General features: G+C 42.6%; 1 protein-coding gene across 10 annotated transcripts in view; it reads right to left on the bottom strand.

The window, feature by feature from the left end:
- The window catches only part of LOC140389755 (eukaryotic translation initiation factor 4 gamma 1-like), a 163,418-nt gene that overhangs the window by 135,849 nt on the left and 8,668 nt on the right, over nt 1–18,901 (bottom strand). For 7 of the 10 annotated variants that reach the window (XM_072474244.1, XM_072474243.1, XM_072474238.1 and 4 more), the window contains exon 3: nt 10,067–10,212. The exons of 2 other annotated variants lie outside the window; for them this stretch is intronic. The gene's annotated coding sequence lies outside the window, so the exon portion shown is untranslated. Of the gene's footprint in view, nt 1–10,066; nt 10,213–12,051; nt 12,071–18,901 lie in introns of those variants that run through there. One more of the 10 variants, XM_072474240.1, reaches the window with a different exon arrangement.

Below are 18,901 nucleotides of genomic sequence, written 5' to 3'. Positions count from 1 at the left end.
CTGTGATCACTGCGCCCATGCTGCTTGGTCTCCACCTGCCGCCATCTTGTTTTTCCTCCCTCACTTTTCGCTGCTCCAAGATCCCTTTTTTCACCTCTCCACTCCTGGTCCAATCCATATACTTCGGGGGGACCTCGCTGTCACCTTCCCACACTGGAAGCCGTCGAACAAGTGCCGTTGGGGCCCCTCTAGAGAGCCCTAAAGTCCGTTCCCGGTGGGAGCTGCCGAACGTGCGACCTATTCAGGCATGGCCGCAACTAGAAGTCTATGGGAAAGTTTTATACAGTACAGCCATGAGAGCAGTCTTGAGGTCTATATGTATTTGATGCTACACAGTTTAAGTCCACAGAATGGAAGGCAAAAGTCTTGTAAGTGTTCAATGTAAAGCTAGTTGTTTTAACCACATTTCTGGAAGTCATTCATAGGGCACAAAGCTCATTTGCCAGCCTATTTAAAGCTGCTGTTCATCAGAAATTATGAACATTAAGACTTTCTTTACAGCACATATTTAATGTACAACTTTATCCATGCTCATAATATTCACCTTTCTGCTATTCACACACACTCTCTCTTTGCCAATAGATCAACCTTCACAAAAGTATCTAGCACGTTGGAAAGCGGGCAGCATAATCAAAGACCCCTCCCACCCAGTTTACTCACTCTTCCAACTTCTTCCATGGGGCAGGAGATACAAAAGTCAGAGAACACGCACGAACGGAATTAAAAACAGCTTCTTCCCTGCAGTTACCAGACTCCTAAACGACCCTCTTGCGGACTGACTTGATTAACACCACCCCTGTATGCTTCATCCAATGCCAGTGTTTATGTAGTTGCATTGTGTACCTTGTGTTGCCCTCATCTACTTAATGCTCTGTTGAGCTGTTCGCAGAAAATTACTTTTCACTGTACCTCGGTACAAGTGACAGTAAACCAACCCAATCCAAGTTCCCATCTGGGACTGCATTACTGCAAATCCTAATTCTGCCCAGTTATAGCAAAACTCAATGGACTCCCACAAGGGACAAACATCTGAAGATCATTTACAGTACCCCAAATTTCCAAGTTGAGAATAGGTAATTCAACATAGGACAAGAACCAAATCCAAGATCATACTTTGTGTCTCATTATATCTGCATTGTTTATAGTTGTAAATATTAGTTTCCTTCTTGATAAGCACGAAAACACCACAGGAATTCAATGCATTGGTGGAAGTATGCCAGTTTGCAAAATAAGAGTCTAAAGACTTCAAAACCACGTCAGCCAAACGGCATAGGGTTTCAAATAATCAGCAACTGTATAAACATGTTGCCTGCTTGAAGTAGTTGACTGGCCGAACTCCAGTCACAATGTCCTGAGATCAGGAAAGGGAAAGGTCATCACAACTCTAATGGTCAGAAATTTTACTTCATGGTGTAAACACACAGCTCATGCCTGTTACTTGTAAATGTTATGCCAGATTGCAAACTAAATACTGTAGCTCCTCCATAGGAGCATGGGCAAAGCTCTCAAGATGCTTCTCACTCCCAGCCCCCCGCCCCCCCTCCCAAACACAGCAGCTGGGAATCCCTGCCACCAAGATCCAGGTGAAATTTATAATGGAAACAGACAGCACGAACACAAAAGCAAATTGCAGATGCTGAAAACCCCCCCAAAAAAAAGTAAACCGAAAATACTCTACAGGTCCAGCAGGATTTGAGGAGAGGATCAGGGTGAATATTTCAGGCCAGTGAAAAATCAACTCGGTTTCTCTCCACAGATGCTGAGTATTTAGGTTTGTGTTTATTTGTGCTGCAACACTAGGAGGAGCACTTCCTGCACATACTTAATTGCAGTTTATCAGCTGGCAACATTAAAACACACAAGTTGACTTGACACAGACTAACAAAGTTCAAGTTACTAATTTTTAGGTCTGTGCAATCATAAGTTATGTTTAATCCACCCATCATTGAGCAAATGCATCCTCTGTAAAACACACTTCAATAAAAGATATAAAAAGAGGAGATTTCAGTAGAGATTCTCAACTTCCATTGTGAAGAATTGATTATAATACTTAGTTTAAGGTAATTTTTCAGCAAAAAATAAATAAATACTAAAATGTTTAAAGAAAAGATGCATTGCCCAATGTGAGATTCAAAATGATGACCTTGGGATTAAGAGCACATTAATTATTAGCTGAGCTACCCAGGTTACGCAAAGCCGAAATACCCTGGATCTAGCCTAAGGAGGGAGCTCTCAAATAAATTTTCACCAAGATGGAACATAGATAGGAATCTGGGATGAACTGTTGCTGGCAAATGATCCTCAATCTCAAGGGCAACACGGTGGTGCAGTGGATAGCACTGCTGCCTCACGGCGCTGAGGTTCCAGGTTCAATCCCGGCTCTGGGTCACTGTCAGTGTGGAATTTGCACATTCGCCCCCACAACCCAAAGACGCGCAGGCTAGGTGGATTGGCCATGCTAAATTACCCCATATTTAGAAAAAAATTAATTGGGTAATCTAAATTTATAAAAAGAGAGTTGCACTGTAACACTATTGTCTAATTCTATCATAATGTCATTTGGTGATATGCACACATGAATTTTAACATTGGGATCCCTTGGGAGAGACAGAAACTGAAGGTTCCACAGTTGGTAGATCCAAAATCCTGCTGCCGACCAGAAAAGACATCAGGCGCATTTGTGCACACGTTGGCAGTCAGAGTGGGCAATGTGACTGACTCAACTGTCACTCGGTTAAAGGCCAATTAGATGTGGGCAACAAATATGGCCTTAATTGCAAATTGCACATCACATGCATGAAAAAAAAGTGCACATGTGCAACTGGAGTGGTGCAATGACAACAATCTATCCCTCAGTACCAGCAAAACTAAAGAGCTGGTCATTGACGTCAAGAAGCAAAGTACTGTAGACACCCCTGCCTGCATCAACGGCACTGAGGTGGAGATGGTGAACAGCTTCAAATTCCTCGGGGTGCACATCGCCAAAAGTCTGTCCTCGTCCACCCACGTTGACGCTACCACCAAGAAAGTACAACAGCGCCTATATTTCCTCAGGAAACTAAAGAAATTCGGCATGTCCACACGGACTCTTACCAACTTTTTAAAATAAATTTAGAGTACCAAAACCGCAACTTTACCATCTAGAAGGGCAAGATCAGCAGAAGCATCAAACATCATCTCCCAAGTCGCAAGCAACCCAAACATGGAAATATACCACCGTTCCTTCAAAATAAGCCTAAAGTACATGGACTGCAGCAGTGATGCCCAGATTGCATTCATTACTGTAAAAATGTACTAAATTCCAGCACAACCCACTAAATTAAATATCAAAAATAATCCAAGTCAATGGCATTCTCACTTTTCCAGCCCATTCATCACTGACATGTAATTAGCTGTTATACATCACATGCTGCGTCAATGCAGCATGAATTAGCATTAGCTGCTTTCTTAGCTTCCTTTCATTTTAGATTACATTACTCCCTTAAAATGGCACGGCCAATGTCATTACCATAATGCTCGAGAACAGGTGGCACAGTGGCTAGCACTGCAGTCTCACAGCACCAGGGACCTGGGTTCGATGACTATGTGGAGTTTCCACATTCACCCGGTGTCAGCATGGGTTCCTGCCCACAGTCCAAAGATGTGCAGCATCAAGATAGGGAAATATTGGGAACTTGGGTTCAGAAATTAGGTCCAAAATGTAGCAGGCAATTTAGGGGTTGAACAGACTGCAAGCAGCAGAATCAGCGGGAACCGACCACTGCCTAAGTTACCATGTCCCATTCATACTTAACAAGATGCCCTGATTCAGCCAGGGTGAAGATCCATCGTCATTCAGGATAACCTTGTTTGACAAGCTATCATCCCACCCCAGAGATTGATGACTTTGCCTCACCCACTCCCCCCAAAACGCATATTGATGGCATAGCTTTATTCGTGTGTAAAGGGGAGTGGGCAAGCAAGCAGTGCAAATTACAGTTGATAAGTTCCAGTCTGGACATCCCAGAGGGGGATCTTTGTTTGAAGGACTGGGCCAAGCTTATTGAAAGGACAGATTTGGAACAGGTAGGGGAAGAAGGATGTGAGCAGCCATCGAATAGGCAATGAAAAAAGCAACAGAGAGGTTTTTTCCTCTGGCCCTGATGGAATGCATCCCAGAGTGCTAAAAGAGATGGCTAGGGAAATTGCAAATGCAATAGTGATAATTTACCAAAATTCACTAGTTTCTGGGGTGGTCCCGACAGATTGGAAATTAGCAAACGTGGCACCACTGTTTAAAAAAAGGAGGTAGGCAGAAAGCAGGTAATTATAGGCCAGTGAGCTTAACTTCGGTAGTAGGGAAGATGCTGGAATCTATCATCAAGGAAGAAATAGCAAGGCATCTGGATGGAAATTGTCCCATTGGGCAGACGCAGCATGGGTTCATAAAGGGCAGGTCGTGCCTGACTAATTTAGTGGAATTTTTTGAGGACATTAACAGTGCGGTAGATAACGGGGAGCCAATGGATGTGGTATATCTGGATTTCCAGAAAGCCTTTGATAAGGTGCCACACAAAAGGTTGCTGCATAAGATAAAGATGCATGACATTAAGGGGAAAGTAGTAGCATGGACAGAGGATTGGTTAATTAATAGAAAGCAAAGAGTGGGGATTAATGGGCGTTTCTCTGGTTGGCAATCAGTAGCTAGTGGTGTTCCTCAGGGATCAGTGTTGGGCCCACAATTGTTCACAATTTACACAGATGATTTGGAGTTGGGGACCAAGGGCAATGTGTCCAAGTTTGCAGATGACACTAAGATAAGTGGTAAAGCAAAAAGTGCAGAGGACACTGGATGTCTGCAGAGGGATTTGGATAGGTTAAGTGAATGGGCTAGGGTCTGGCAGATGGAATACAATGTTGACAAATGTGAGGTTATCCATTTTTGGTAGGAATAACAGCAAAAGGGATTATTATTTAAATGATAAAATATTAAAACATGCTGCTGTGCAAAGAGCCCTGGGTGTGCTAGTGCATGAGTCGCAAAAAGTTGGTTTACAGGTGCAACAGGTGATTAAGGCGGCAAATGGAATTTTGTCCTTCATTGATGGAGGGATGGAGTTTAAAACTAGGGAGGTTATGCTGCAATTGTATAAGGTGTTAGTGAGGCCACACCTGGAGTATTGTGTTCAGTTTTGGTCTCCTTACTTGAGAAAGGAAGGTGTGCAGAGGAGATTCACTAGGTTAATCCCGGAGCTGAAGGAGTTGGATTTCAAGGAGGTCGAGTAGACTGGGACTGTACTCGTTGGAATTTAGAAGGATGAGGGGGGGGGGGGATCTTATAGAAACATATAAAATGATGAAGGGAATAGATAGGATAGATGTGGGCAGGTTGTTGCCACTGGTGGGTGAAAGCAGAACTAAGGGGCATAGCCTCAAAATAAGGGGAAGTAGATTTAGGACTGGGCTTAGGAGGAACTGCTTCACCCAAAGGGTTGTGAATCTATGGAATTCCTTGCCCAGTGAAGCAGTAGAGGCTCCTTCATTAATTGTTTTTAAGATAAAGATAGATAGTTTTTTGAAGAATAAAGGGATTAAGGGTTATGGTGTTCGGGCCAGAAAGTGGAGCGGAGTCCACAAAAGATCACCCATGATCTCACTGAATGGCGGAGCAGGCTCGAGGGGCTCAGATGGTCTACTCCTGCTCCTAATTCTTATGTTTTGGAAAAGGGTTCTGAACAAATATCCTCAACAAAAGATTGCTTCCTAAATGCAAGTGTTGCCTTTACCTGCATGCGTAAGTGGAATGAGTTCTGTATTTTCATAAAAAGTGTTGTTTGATGGGTGCTTGTGTTAAGATTAAGAAACTACCTATAATCTGTCTGTGTTGAATTGAAGTAAAAGTTTAAATTTTTTTTAAAATAAAGTTTTTTTTATAATGATCAAGCCCTATTTCTAACATCACTCTCGGACTGAATCGATCTTTCTGCGGTTTTAAAACTTAAGTTACTCATCTGGTTCAATCTTTCAGCCATTGTTGAGGGCTGACCAGGTGCCCGTAACAGATCAGGTAGATTGGCCATGCTAAATTGCCCCCTAGTGTCCAATGATTAGGTTGGGTTACAGAGATAGGACAGGGAAGTGTGCTTTCTGAGTCGGTGCAGACTCGATGGGCCAAATGGCCTCCTTCTGTACTGTAGAAATTCTATGAACATTCAGGTAGCACATTGTCTACCCACCTTCTGAAGCAGCACAACAAAATGCTCAAAATTGATTTACACTCAAAGAAATATAAGAATTGTTAGATGATCTTTGGCACAAATAAATAAGAAGTCTTACAACACCAGGTTAAAGTCCAACAGGTTTGTTTCTATGTCACGCATCCTGAAGGCCGCCTTGGAGAACGCATACCCGGAGATCAGAGGGTGAATGCCCTTGACTGCTGAAGTGTTCCCCGACTGGAAGGGAACATGCCTGCCTGGTGATTGTCGCACGATGTCCGTTCATTCGTTGTCGCAGCGTCTGCATGGTCTCGCCAATGTACCACGCTTCAGGACATCCTTTCCTGCAGCGTATGAGGTAGACAATGTGTTGTCAGGCTTCAGCCTTCAACGTCATTGATGAAGATGAACATCTTGCCAAGGTCATCCCCACCCCCACTACTTGCCTTCAAACAACCGCGCAACCTCAAACAAACCATTGTTTGCAGCAAACTACCCAGCCTTCAGAACAGTGACCACAACACCACACAACCCTGCCATGGCAATCTCTGCAAGATGTGCCAGATCATCGACATGGATACCACCATTACACGCGTGAACACCACCCACCAGGTACGCGGTACATACTCGTGCGACTTGGCCAACGTTGTCTACCTGATACGCTGCAGGAAAGGATGTCCCAAAGCGTGGTACATTGGCGAGACCATGCAGACGCTGCGACAACGAATGAACGGACATCGCGCGACAATCACCAGGCAGGAATGTTCCCTTCCAGTCGGGGAACACTTCAGCAGTCAAGGGCATTCAGCCTCTGATCTCCGGGTAAGCATTCTCCAAGGCGGCCTTCAGGACGTGCGACAACGCAGAATTGCCGGGCAGAAGCTTATAGCCAAGTTCCGCATACATGAGTGCGGCCTCAACCGGGACCTGGGATTCATGTCGCATTACATTCATCCCACACCATCTGGCCTGCGAAATCCTACCAACTGTCCTGTCTTGACACAATTCACACCTCTTTAACCTGGGGTTACCCCATCTCTGGATCTGTAAAGAGTTAATCACCTGCTAATGCTCGCATTCCAAGCATTGCCTGGCATCTTTGAATCTGTCTATATATATATATATATATATATATATATATATATATATATATATATATGTGTGTGTGTTTCTGGAACATACCTCTTCATTCACCTGTGGAAGGAGCAGCGCTCCGAAAGCTAGTAACATTGAAACAAACCTGTTGGACTTTAACCTGGTGTTGTAAGACTTCTTACTGTGCTCACCCCAGTCCAACGCCGGCATCTCCACATCACAAATAAATAAAACATTGCTTTTACAAAATTGCATGGTCACGTTGTCCAATGACAACCTCAGCCAATTTCCACAATGCAGAGTCTCACAAATAAGAGACAGGATTTTATTTTTGGTGTTGATTGAAAGGAATGTTGGACAGGACTCCCTATGCATCTTCAAATAGTATAATAGTTCATTTATAACGGGCTTTAGTTCAATATTTCTTCAACAGTACAGACTCCCTCTGTACTGCACTGAAGCATGAACCTAAAAATACATACTTATCCAGTGACTCTTTTAACTTGGAACCTAGAAACCAACTCAAGGAGCTAAAAGTGCAACAAAATTAATAATTGTGAAATAAATCAACCGTTGCATATTAAGTCAGTTTTCCAATGCTCTCCTACAATGCTGCGTGCAAAGGAAAACAAAGGTAGCAAGTAATAACAATCATAAACCTCTGCATTTTATCCAGGACAATACCTTTTCCAATCACGAGTCCATACAAAATTTCCCCAGGCATCTAAAAAGTTCCGCAAAATGGTTACTAGTTCTCAAAAGAACACAATTGACTGCGAAATGGGAAGTAAGACACTTGGGATAATGCTTTAATAGTGTCACTTCAGAGGCCAACTAGCAGGTTGACTTGTACAGCTTATTTTCCTTTTAATTTTAACCATTTTTTAACAAAATCATTGGCGTTAGCATAAAATTCCATTTCAAACAAAACACCAACCTAGTTTACAGAGACATAATCATTGCTGCATGCTAAAGGCCAGCATTAGAAGGCCATTTCACATTTGAAACTGGATTCAACCCCAAGTTTAAATTTAGTGAGATGCAATTCGGAGCATTGAAATGTTTCACAACGCTCATTCCTTTCGGCGTCAGCACTCATCTTGAAATCAGAAGGTGGTGGATTCAAGTCCCACACCACTCAAGCATATTAAAAAATATTCAAGGCTGGCACTCCCTCGAGTTTGCAGAAAGGTGCGGTCTTTCAGACGGGAGATTAAACTGGCACCCTGCCTCCCTATTCCTAATTCTTGCACAGTATCATTCAACTATAAAATTAAAAATTGGAAAAAGGAAAGCATTTATTTAGTGCCTTTCAAAAGCACCGGATGTTGCAAATGCTCTACAGTCAATTAAGTACTTTTAAAGTTGCATTGTAGGAAACACAGCAAGTTCCCTCAACAGCAATGACAAATGTTTTCAACTGCAAATTAAGAACATGGTTACAGAGCACAAATATTATCACAACTTGCTCCGGTGCATCTCCTAGTGTAACTTAATGGTGGCATCACCTAGGAACAGGCAGCACTCTCTACACCAACTGCAACTAATGCCTGGGCAAATAACAAATACAAAAGACTTCTACACTGGCAGAACGGTGTTGGCTCCTGTGCAAACCAAAGTTAAAAATCAGATCATTGAGTCACTTGCCAAGTACCAATAGTAACGTAAATCTTCGGAGGTCAAAAGGAGAGGATAACTGGTCTAGGCTAAGCACAGGGTGACAAACAGTGTCACCAGTAGAGGCAGGTAATGGATCACTGATTAAATAGAACAGCACCTCAGACAACTGACTAAAGGGCAACGAGAACCAACTCTCAAATCAGTCAAAGGGCAGTGACAAGGGGACCATACAACAACAGGAGTTGCAGCAGTGAGCACAAACTGCTTGGGCACATAATTCTTTCAGGTAGAGATGAAGGAAAGAGTTGTCATACTGCTGAGTATGACTGGCAGTGACTAGTGCCCGATGTAGAAAGTTGGGTGGCTGCCTCACAGCACCAGGAACCCAGGTTAAATTCCAGCCTTGGGTCATTGTCCGTGTGGAGTTTGTACATTTCCCCCTATGTCTGCGTGGGTTTCCTCCGGGTGCTCCGGCTTCCTCCCACAGTCCAACCATGTGCAAGCCATGCTATATTATCCCTTACTGCCCAAAAAAAGGTTAGGTCGGGTTACTGGGATATGTGATACGCGGTGGGTGCTCTTTCAGAGGGCAGGGCAGACTCAATGGGCCAAATAGCATCCTTCTGCACTATAGGAATTCTATGATAATGCAGATAAATTCCACTTCATCGTACCGGAGAGGCCTATTAAAATCTGACTTACAATCACTTCTGCCTACAATGCTGGGATGGGCGAATGCGAGATGAACATGGAAGGAACACACCACACTGTAAATTTCTAACATAGTTCCACCTACAGCTCAACTGGCATGACAAGCGGTGCACTGGATTTGTCCATGGGTTAAAGTCGCCATTGTCTCAGATGACAAGAGACTGCTTTCCCCTTTTGAGGTGGAAGAGTTGACTGATGGCGATTTACCCCGAGGATCGCCACACCTCACCCTGAGGATCGCCACATCTCAGGTAAGGGACAAGGTTCAGAAGGCGGTTCTAGCCAAATGAGCTAAACCGGCCCCCAGGGTTTGTCCATAGAGGCACAGTCATTACATTTTTCTTTAAAATGAAATGCACACAACATGCATCAAATTTAATGCATACAAATAAAGACAATAATTAACTACATAAAAGGTGATCATTTTTGTCAAAAATACTTACATCTGATAATTCAATAATGGATCAGCTGCAATGCTGGAAATACGTGTTCCCTATAAAGCAGCAACCCCGCTCTAAATTGTTCCTACAAGTCAGCAGTCTTTCCATTAGAAGTCATGAGGAATTGATCCGTAGCTGAGTAAATGTTCCTATTAAACAAACATTACTATTAACAGGGTGCAGTTAACTGGCATGTACTAGCTTTATGTGACCACACATTTCACATTAGCATCTGGCTAAAATACAGTACATCAGGAAATGCATTTAAAAGCTGCAATCTCATTTCTTGAAGCCACAAAGCTAAGCCAGCACACTAGGCATAAGGCACTAAGAGCATTTGCTAAAATTGGAAAAAGGAGTTAGAATCATTATTTTTGCCAGGTTCTGCCAAATAAACAAGTTAGAATTAAATTTGCACTATTGCCAATTTAAAGTCACCGTTTTGAATCCAAGCACGTGGTAAACTGTAGCTGTGTGCTCGAGTCCAACTGCAATCTGACCCAGATTCCTAAACAGCACATGGTAGTTACATGTAACTGGCACTGGATGCAAACTCATGATAGGACCTTTACTTTAAAACAATGCACTTTTAGCAACAGTATTCATTAATCCCTAATGGCAGTCAATTTAAAAATTCAAGACTCTAGCACTGTAGCAACTTTATGTATTGTCAAAATAATATACAGAAGTCCAACACTTTGTAGTTAATACCATACAAAAATGTACTTGAAAGCCGATATAACAATTGCAGGTTAATTGTTTTGAATAATATGTCTGATCAAGTGAATTAGTTGAGAATTGCATATGAGGGAGCAAAATTAGTTGTACAGTTATTAATCATTTCACATTTGCAGGAGGTGTCAGTGTTCTGAAAAATAATTCAGACTTAATACACATGCTTAATCCATTAAGAAGGTCCAGCATGCTCTATATCAAAAGAAGTTGAACAGAGGTAATATAGCGTCTGTGCTGCAATATAAAACCACAAATGTATTTTTGTTGCAACACCAGTATAGCTTGTTACATATAACATTACCCATAATGTTTTATGGGTAACGTTGTTTTATGGGTAACGTTAAGATAAATTAGATTATTAAAGGTTTTAAAAGCTAAAATTTTAAATTTTAAAAAATTAAAAAGAATTATTTAAAAAATAAAGATTATCTTTTAAACGAGGCATTGTGGTTAGCACTGTTGCTTCACAGCGCCAGGGACCCAGGTTCAATTCCCTGTCGGTGCGGAGTCTGCACATTCTCCCCATGTCAGAGTGGGTTTCCTCCGGGCGCTCTGGTTTCCTCACACAAGTACGGAAAGACATGCTTGTTAGGTGAATTGGACATTCTGAATTCTCCCTCTGTGTACCCGAACAGGCGCCGGAGTGTGGCGACTAGGGGATTGTCACAGTAACTTCATACAGTATTAATGTCAGCCTACTTGTGACACTAATAAAGATCACAGTGCATTTTTTCAGATTAGTTTTACTTACAATTATGAAGAGCTTCAGGTGAATAACTAATCAGTAGATATCCATAGGGCATTTCTACAACAGCTGCTACAAAGAAAACTAGAGCTCGGAGGAAGCTAGGTAAACCACATGGGAATCTCACAAGCAACAGAAATTGAGTATTTTCTTTTCCCATTTACTAGAGTCCTGAAACCACATGCATACAATTTGAAACAACTTGCAACAAAAAACCCATAAACTTGATGCCAAAGGACTAAGAGGCAATGCTCGTATACAAATACAATCAGCCATTAGTACATAAAACAAGTGCTACAAGCTGTGACCAAATAAATTTAAAGGCGCAGCTGTCAAATAATCAATAGTAAACACAACAGATTTGCATGTCAACTGTTGATTCAACATCCTTAGAGGTGGTAGAGGAGGAGTGTACAAACATGTAAAAATAGACAGGAAAATATATTGTGGTCCAGCCTTGCCCATATAGCTGTGATGTCTTATGCATCATGTTAAAGAGCCTCCTTACCACCCAGGTACCATGTAGTCACTTGGGAGACAAAAAAAAAAATCCAAAGATGTTGGAAAATTCCTCTCCAATCACTCTAGGCAATCTGAGCTGGTCCAGCAGAAAATGTTGCAGCTGATCCACCACTTAAAAAACAAAAATAATGCACTGAAATAATACATTGCATCTTTTGAATCAACTGAATATTTAAATACACCGCTCTCCAACTCAATGTCTCTACATTATATTCATAGAATTTACAGTGCAGAAGGAGGCCATTCGGCCCATCGAGTCTGCACCGGCTCTTGGGAAGAGCACCCTACCCAAGGTCAACACCTCCACCACATCCCCATAACCCAGTAACCCCACCCAACACCAAGGGCAATTTTGTACACTATGGGCAATATATCATGGCCAATCCACCTAACCTGCACATCTTTGGACTGTGGGAGGAAACCGGAGCACCCGGAGGAAACCCACGCACACACGGGGAGGATGTGCAGACTCCGCACAGACAGTGACCCAAGCCGGAATCGAACCTGGGACCCTGGAGCTGTGAAGCAATTGTGCTATCCACAATGCTACCGTGCTGCCCACATTAAGCAACCATTTTGTCAGGTGGTCACTTGTTGGTAGGTCGAGGTGAGGTGGTTGGGGGGGAGGGGGGCAGTGTTAAAGTCTATTAGGGGCCCCTGACACTGAAAGTTTGAGCCTTTGTGGCCCTGAATCAGTGGTTATGAGCTGGTCTATCTTCCTACCCCATTTTCAACCGCAGTACTGCTAAGCAATATGACATGGGCTTGATTAACAAAAGGAACTCACTTCCGAAAAGCTATCAGCAGAACAGGTGATCTGTTGGCAGAACTCATTTTTTTGCTGTATAATTGGACAGTAGCAGACCGAGGTTCACATTCCCAACAACACTTTTCCCTCAGTTAGGACTGACGAAAAAAGCCAGCAGTGGGAGCTATATAGGAAATCTAGCACATTGAAATTTCACACATGCACATTGACAACTATGTGAACTAGTGCTTGAGAGGTCAGGTATGGTTCCGAGCCAAGACATAACCATTCTACTGTACTACTGTAAAATGCATAATACCGATCCATCTGCAAAATTCCTCAGATTGGAACAAGACTAAATATACTGTACCAGACAACTGGTTGCATAAATTACACCATATTTTCAATAATTAACTCAAACACAGTAGTTTGTCAAGGGTTATGCAATCCAGAACATGCACCGTATAACTAACAGACGTCACCAAAGCTTAATACATTCACGCACTGTCTGAGGCACAATGACGCAATCCAGAAAATCTCCCATCTGTTTTGCTGAGTCAGTTGATCTTAGTCAGGGCATAAAACGGAGATAAAATGAATTTTGAGAGAGGACGTAGAAAAAAAAAAAAAGAGTCTCCGCCTCCTGTCACTATCCCAAAGTTCAAATGCACGGTTTGGGGGTCAGGAGAATATCAAGTTCAGTTCGAAGTGTGAACGTTGACAGTAACAAACACTAAATTAACCAAGCTGTTAGAGGGCTGCCCCTCTCCCCTTCTATTGAAACTTCGCATCTTGAGAATTTTTGCTAATTAAATTATGTTTGCTGGTGGTTATATATTTTCACTGCATCACATTTTGTCAATGTGGCAGATCTAGCAGTTTGGTGTCATCAGGTGGTGACCAATTTTAAGCAGATGGCACATGTGAACTGAGGAGGATAGTGTTAAACTTCATGGGGGCATAGTTTGTGGAATGAACAGAAAAATGGCAATTGAATTTTAATACCAAGAAGTTAATGCAATTCATTTCGGTGGAAAGGAGAGGCTGTACAAAATAAATGGTGCAATTCTAAAGGAGGTGCACGAGTGCATATGTGCACAGATAGTTGAAGAAGAAATCACTTATTGTCACAAGTAGGCTTCAAATGAAGTTAGTGAAAAGCCCCTAGTCGCCACATTCCGGCGCCCGTTCGGGGAGGCTGGTACGGGAATTGAACCGTGCTGCTGGCCTGCTTTCAAAGCCAGTGATTTAGCCCTGTGCTAAACCAGCCCCTAATGTGGAAGGGAGAAAGTGGTTAATAAAGCATACAGGATCCTGGGCCTAATGGGCAAGTATAAAAGCTAGTTATGATAACCCTGTATATACACTCGTTGGATCACATTTGGAGTAGTGTCCAATTTGGGCATCACACATTAGGAAGGATGCAATGACATTAGGGAGGATACAGGAAGATCTGAGAATGGCTCCAAGCAGTTACACAGATTGAAGAAGCTGGGCTGGAGAAGCTGGGCTGTTCACTTTGGAAGAGAGAAAAATAAGAGCAGATTTGATAAGGTGTTCAAATACAAGGAGTAACAGAGTAAATGGGAAGTAATTGCTTCACTGGCAGAAGGAGCAAGAACCAGAGGGCACTGACTTAAGGCAACTGGCAAAAGAAACAACAGGAGCCAAGACCACCTGTTATGCAGCAGGTAGTTCAAATCTGTAATGCGCTGCTTGAGTGTATGATAGAGGTAGATTCAAAGCCTTCAAAAGAGAATTGGATAATTATTAGGGAGTGAAACTATTTGCAGGTTTGTGGGGAAAAGTTGGGCAAGTCAGATTAGGTGAATTGTTCTTGCAGAAAGCCAGCATGGACACAATGGGTCAAATGACCTCCTTCTGTGTTGTGACCATTCTATGATTGAGGTTTTTAAATCATTCTTTCACAGCATGTGGGCATCACTGGCTAGACCAGCATTTATTGCCCTCGAGGTGGCAGTAAGCTAGCTTCTTGAATTACTGATGTCCACATAGTGTAGGTATACCCACAGTGCTGTTAGGTGGGGAGTTTTATCAGTAAAGTTAGCATGCACTTATTGGGCAACATTCAACTAGCGCCACTAGGTGGAGCACTGCACCTGGAAGAAAACATGCAGGCTCAATCCCATCCTACGGTAATGCAAATCTGGTTGGCAAATCAGCAACTTGCAGCAGCTATATGGTACACAACTCAGATCATCCCACATCTCAGCTGAAACGTTTTACAGAGGAAAACAGATTGACAAAGGAAAACAGGGCTCTCTACCAAACAATAAAATGTATTTGTTATATTGTACCCTACTATTCTTCCACAGTAATTTTCCCCGCATCAATTTTGTGGCCAGTTCATGTGAAATCAAATTATATTTTCCTTTGAGCAATGATGAAATTCCATAATTAGCACATTCACATGGCTGACACACAAATTAACAGAGTTTAGCCTATTTTCAAGTTTGATTAAACCATGTAAATACCAAGCTATTTACATCATAAGTGTGTGGGATACTCAAAATTCGAATTGCTAAAATGGAAGCAATATAATCTCAAAGTATGCTGTCTCAGCTGTAATATTGTGTACAATTGTGAACGATATTTCAGGAAGGATGTCAAGGTCTTGGAGAAAGCAGAGAAGGCTAGCCAGGATGATATTTGAGATGAAAAACTTCAGTTAATTGTAGATTGAAGCGGCTAGGAATGGTGCCTGAAGGCAGAAGGGTAAATGAAGATCTAATAGAGGTATTCAAAATTATACAGGGTTCCCAACTTGGTCAGTTTCCTCTGGCAAGTGGGTCACTAACTAGAGGTCACAGATTTACAATAACCCAAGAGAATTAGGCAAAGGTTTTCCTCAGGGTTAGGTTAGGATAGCTTACATTTACATAGCTCCTTTAACATAATAAAATGTGCCAAGGCACTTCACAGGGGCATTATAAAATATGACTGAGCCACAAGGGAGATACTAGGGCAGATGACCCAAAGCTTGCTTTTTAAGGAGTAAAGGAAAGAGAGGCAGAGGTTTAGGAAGGGAATTCCAAAGCTCAGAACATAGGCAACTGAAGACAGCGGTGAAAGCAATTAAAATTGTGGATGAATTCAGATATCTCAGATGGTTGTGGGGCTGTGGGAAATTACTGAGATAGGGAGAAACCATGGAGGGATTTGAAAACAAGGATGACAATATTAAAATCAAGATTCGGCTTGACTGGGAGCCGATGTAGGTCAACGAGCACAGGACTTGATGCGAGTTAGGACAAGTGCAGAAATTTAAATGGCCTTAACTTTCGATGGTAGAATGTGGGAGATCAGCCAGAATTTTGTTGGAAGAGTCAATTTTAGCAGAAACAAAGGCCAATTTGAAGGTTTCAGCAGCAGATGAGCTGAGGCAGGGAGTTGAGTGACGTTACAGAGGTGGAAATAGGCACTTAGTGATGGCACAGATGTGTGGTTAGAAGCTCATCTTGCGGTCAAATATCATTTGAAAATTATGAACAGTTGGAATTAGCCTAATACAGTTGTCAGGATGAAGGACAAAATTAATGGATAGTGAACAAATTTGGGGACCGAAAAGGCTTCAGTCTTCCCAATACTTCATTGGAGAGTTCTGCTCATAATAATAATAATCTTTATTATTGGCACAAGTAGGCTTACATTAACACAAAGAACAAAGAAATGTACAGCACAGGAACAGGCCCTTCGGCCCTCCAAGCCCATGCCGACCATACTGCCCGACTAAACTACAATCTTCTACACTTCCTGGGTCCGTATCCTTCTATTCCCATCCTATTCATATATTTGTCAAGATGCCCCTTAAATGTCCCTATCGTCCCTGCTTCCACTACCTCCTCCGGTAGCGAGTTCCAGGTACCCACTACCCTCTGCGTAAAAAACTTGCCTCGTACATCTACTCTAAACCTTGCCCCTCTCACCTTAAACCTATGCCCCCTAGTAATTGACCCCTCTACCCTGGGGAAAAGCCTCCGACTATCCACTCTGTCTATGCCCCTCATAAATGAAATTGCAATGAAATTACTGTGAAAATCGCCTAGACGCCACATTCCGGTGCCTGTTCGGGTAGAATTCAGAATATCCAAATTACCTAACAGCACGTCTTTCGGGACTTGTGGGAGGAAACCGGAGCACCCGGAGGAAACCCACGCAGACACAGGGAGAACGCACAGTGACCCAAGCCAGTAATCGAACCTGGGACCCTGGCATTGTGAAGTAGCAGTTCTAACCACTGTGCTGTAGGACAAGTAATTAATAATTTAGCAACAGTCAAGAGAGATGGTCGTACGGTAAAGCTGGGTGCCGTCAGCATCCCATAGAATCCCTACAATACAAAAGGAGGCCATTCAGTCCATTGAGTCTGCAGCAACCCTCCAAAAGAGCACCCTACCTAAGCCCACTCCCCCACCCTATCCCTGCAATCTTGTATCCTAACCTACACATCTTTGGACACAAAGGGGCAATTTAGCTTGGCCAATCCACCTAACCTGCACATCTTTGGATTGTGAGGGGAAATCGGAACACCTGGAGGAAACCCACGCAGACACAGGGAGAACGTGCAAACGCCACAGGTAGTTGCCCATCGTCGGAATTGAACCCGGGTCCCTGGTGCTGTGAAGTAACAGTGCTAACCACTGTGCCGCCCCACACACATGTGAAAATGAATCATGTGCCTCTGTAAGGTATCGCATTGGCACACTATGTGCCATAGGGGCCTAGCCTAGGATAGATTCTTGGGGGGGGGGGGGGCAGATTAAGAGTGCAGGAGAAGAGATGCCATTGCAAGTGGCACACTCACTGTGGTTAAACAAGACAAGAATGGAACCGGACAAGTGCAATTCTCCACACCCATCAGCTGAATGACATGGAAAGGCACTGGAAAAGGATGCAATGGTCAACTGTGTTGACCACAAGTCGAGATGGATGAGACTGACTTTGATAAAAGGCTGTTTCAGTACCGTGGCAAGAGCTGAAACCTAGTTGCAGAAATTCAAACATTGGGATCTGGAAGAGAGGCACTGATTTGGGAGGCAATTACCTGAAACGGCGGTGGAAGCAGATTCCATGGAAACGTCCAGAAGGAAACGGGACATGGTACTTGAAAGAAGACTAATTTTCAGGGTTATGGGACCAAATTGGACAGTTCTTGCAAACAGCTGAAACAAGTTCAACAGACTGAAAGGCTTCCTTCTGTCAGCTTCAGAGATTCTATACCAAGTATAAAAGCGATTGAGAGCTCGATATGATGGTAACTTTTCACTCAATCATATTAAAAGTTACAAAGACTAGCATTCAAAACAAAAACACATGCCAAAATTTAAGACTATATCTCCCAAATACATAAAAGTAGCAATTCTTTGCACAGTCACAATGCAAGATTGCAAATCACATTAAAATTCATTTTTGGAAGCCAATTCAACCTAATACCAATCGAGTTTAGTTCAAACATACCAAAAGAAATGGTATTTTGCTTCAAACTCTATTCATATTGTGGAGATGCCGGCGTTGGACTGGGGTGAGCACAGTACGAAGTCTTACAACACCAGGTTAAAGTCCAACAGGTTTGTTTCGATGTCACTAGCTTTCGGAGCGCAGCTCCTTCCTCAGGTGAATGCAGAGGTATGTTCCTCTTTCTGGTATGTTTCTGGAACATACCTCTTCATTCACCTGAGGAAGGAGCTGCGCTCCGAAAGCTAGTGACATCGAAACAAACCTGTTGGACTTTAACCTGGTGTTGTAAGACTTCGTACTCTATTCATATTGATTCTGAATACAAAAAAGTACTTTACACGAAGGTTATGCAAACTACATCGTCCAATATTGCAGTTCATTCTACTATAATAGGATAAACTTGACAAATGCAGAGACCATAATTTCTGCTAAAGTTCAACTCAAAAAATTTAAGCCACAGCCAATACACTTGAAACAGAATGAATACACCATCCAACAACTACATCTTGCCAAACCACTTGATAACTGCGGCTGAATCACATAACCTTTCCTCAGCAAATTACTACAGGGCCTTTTACTAGATTATGTTACTGAGTAGCAATGCAAGTCA

This window comes from Scyliorhinus torazame, chromosome 14, assembly GCF_047496885.1.
Source record: "Scyliorhinus torazame isolate Kashiwa2021f chromosome 14, sScyTor2.1, whole genome shotgun sequence".
Classification (NCBI taxonomy): Eukaryota; Metazoa; Chordata; class Chondrichthyes; order Carcharhiniformes; family Scyliorhinidae; genus Scyliorhinus; species Scyliorhinus torazame.
The sequence above is the reverse complement of the archived record's forward strand: the minus strand, read 5'-3'. Positions and strand labels throughout refer to the sequence as shown.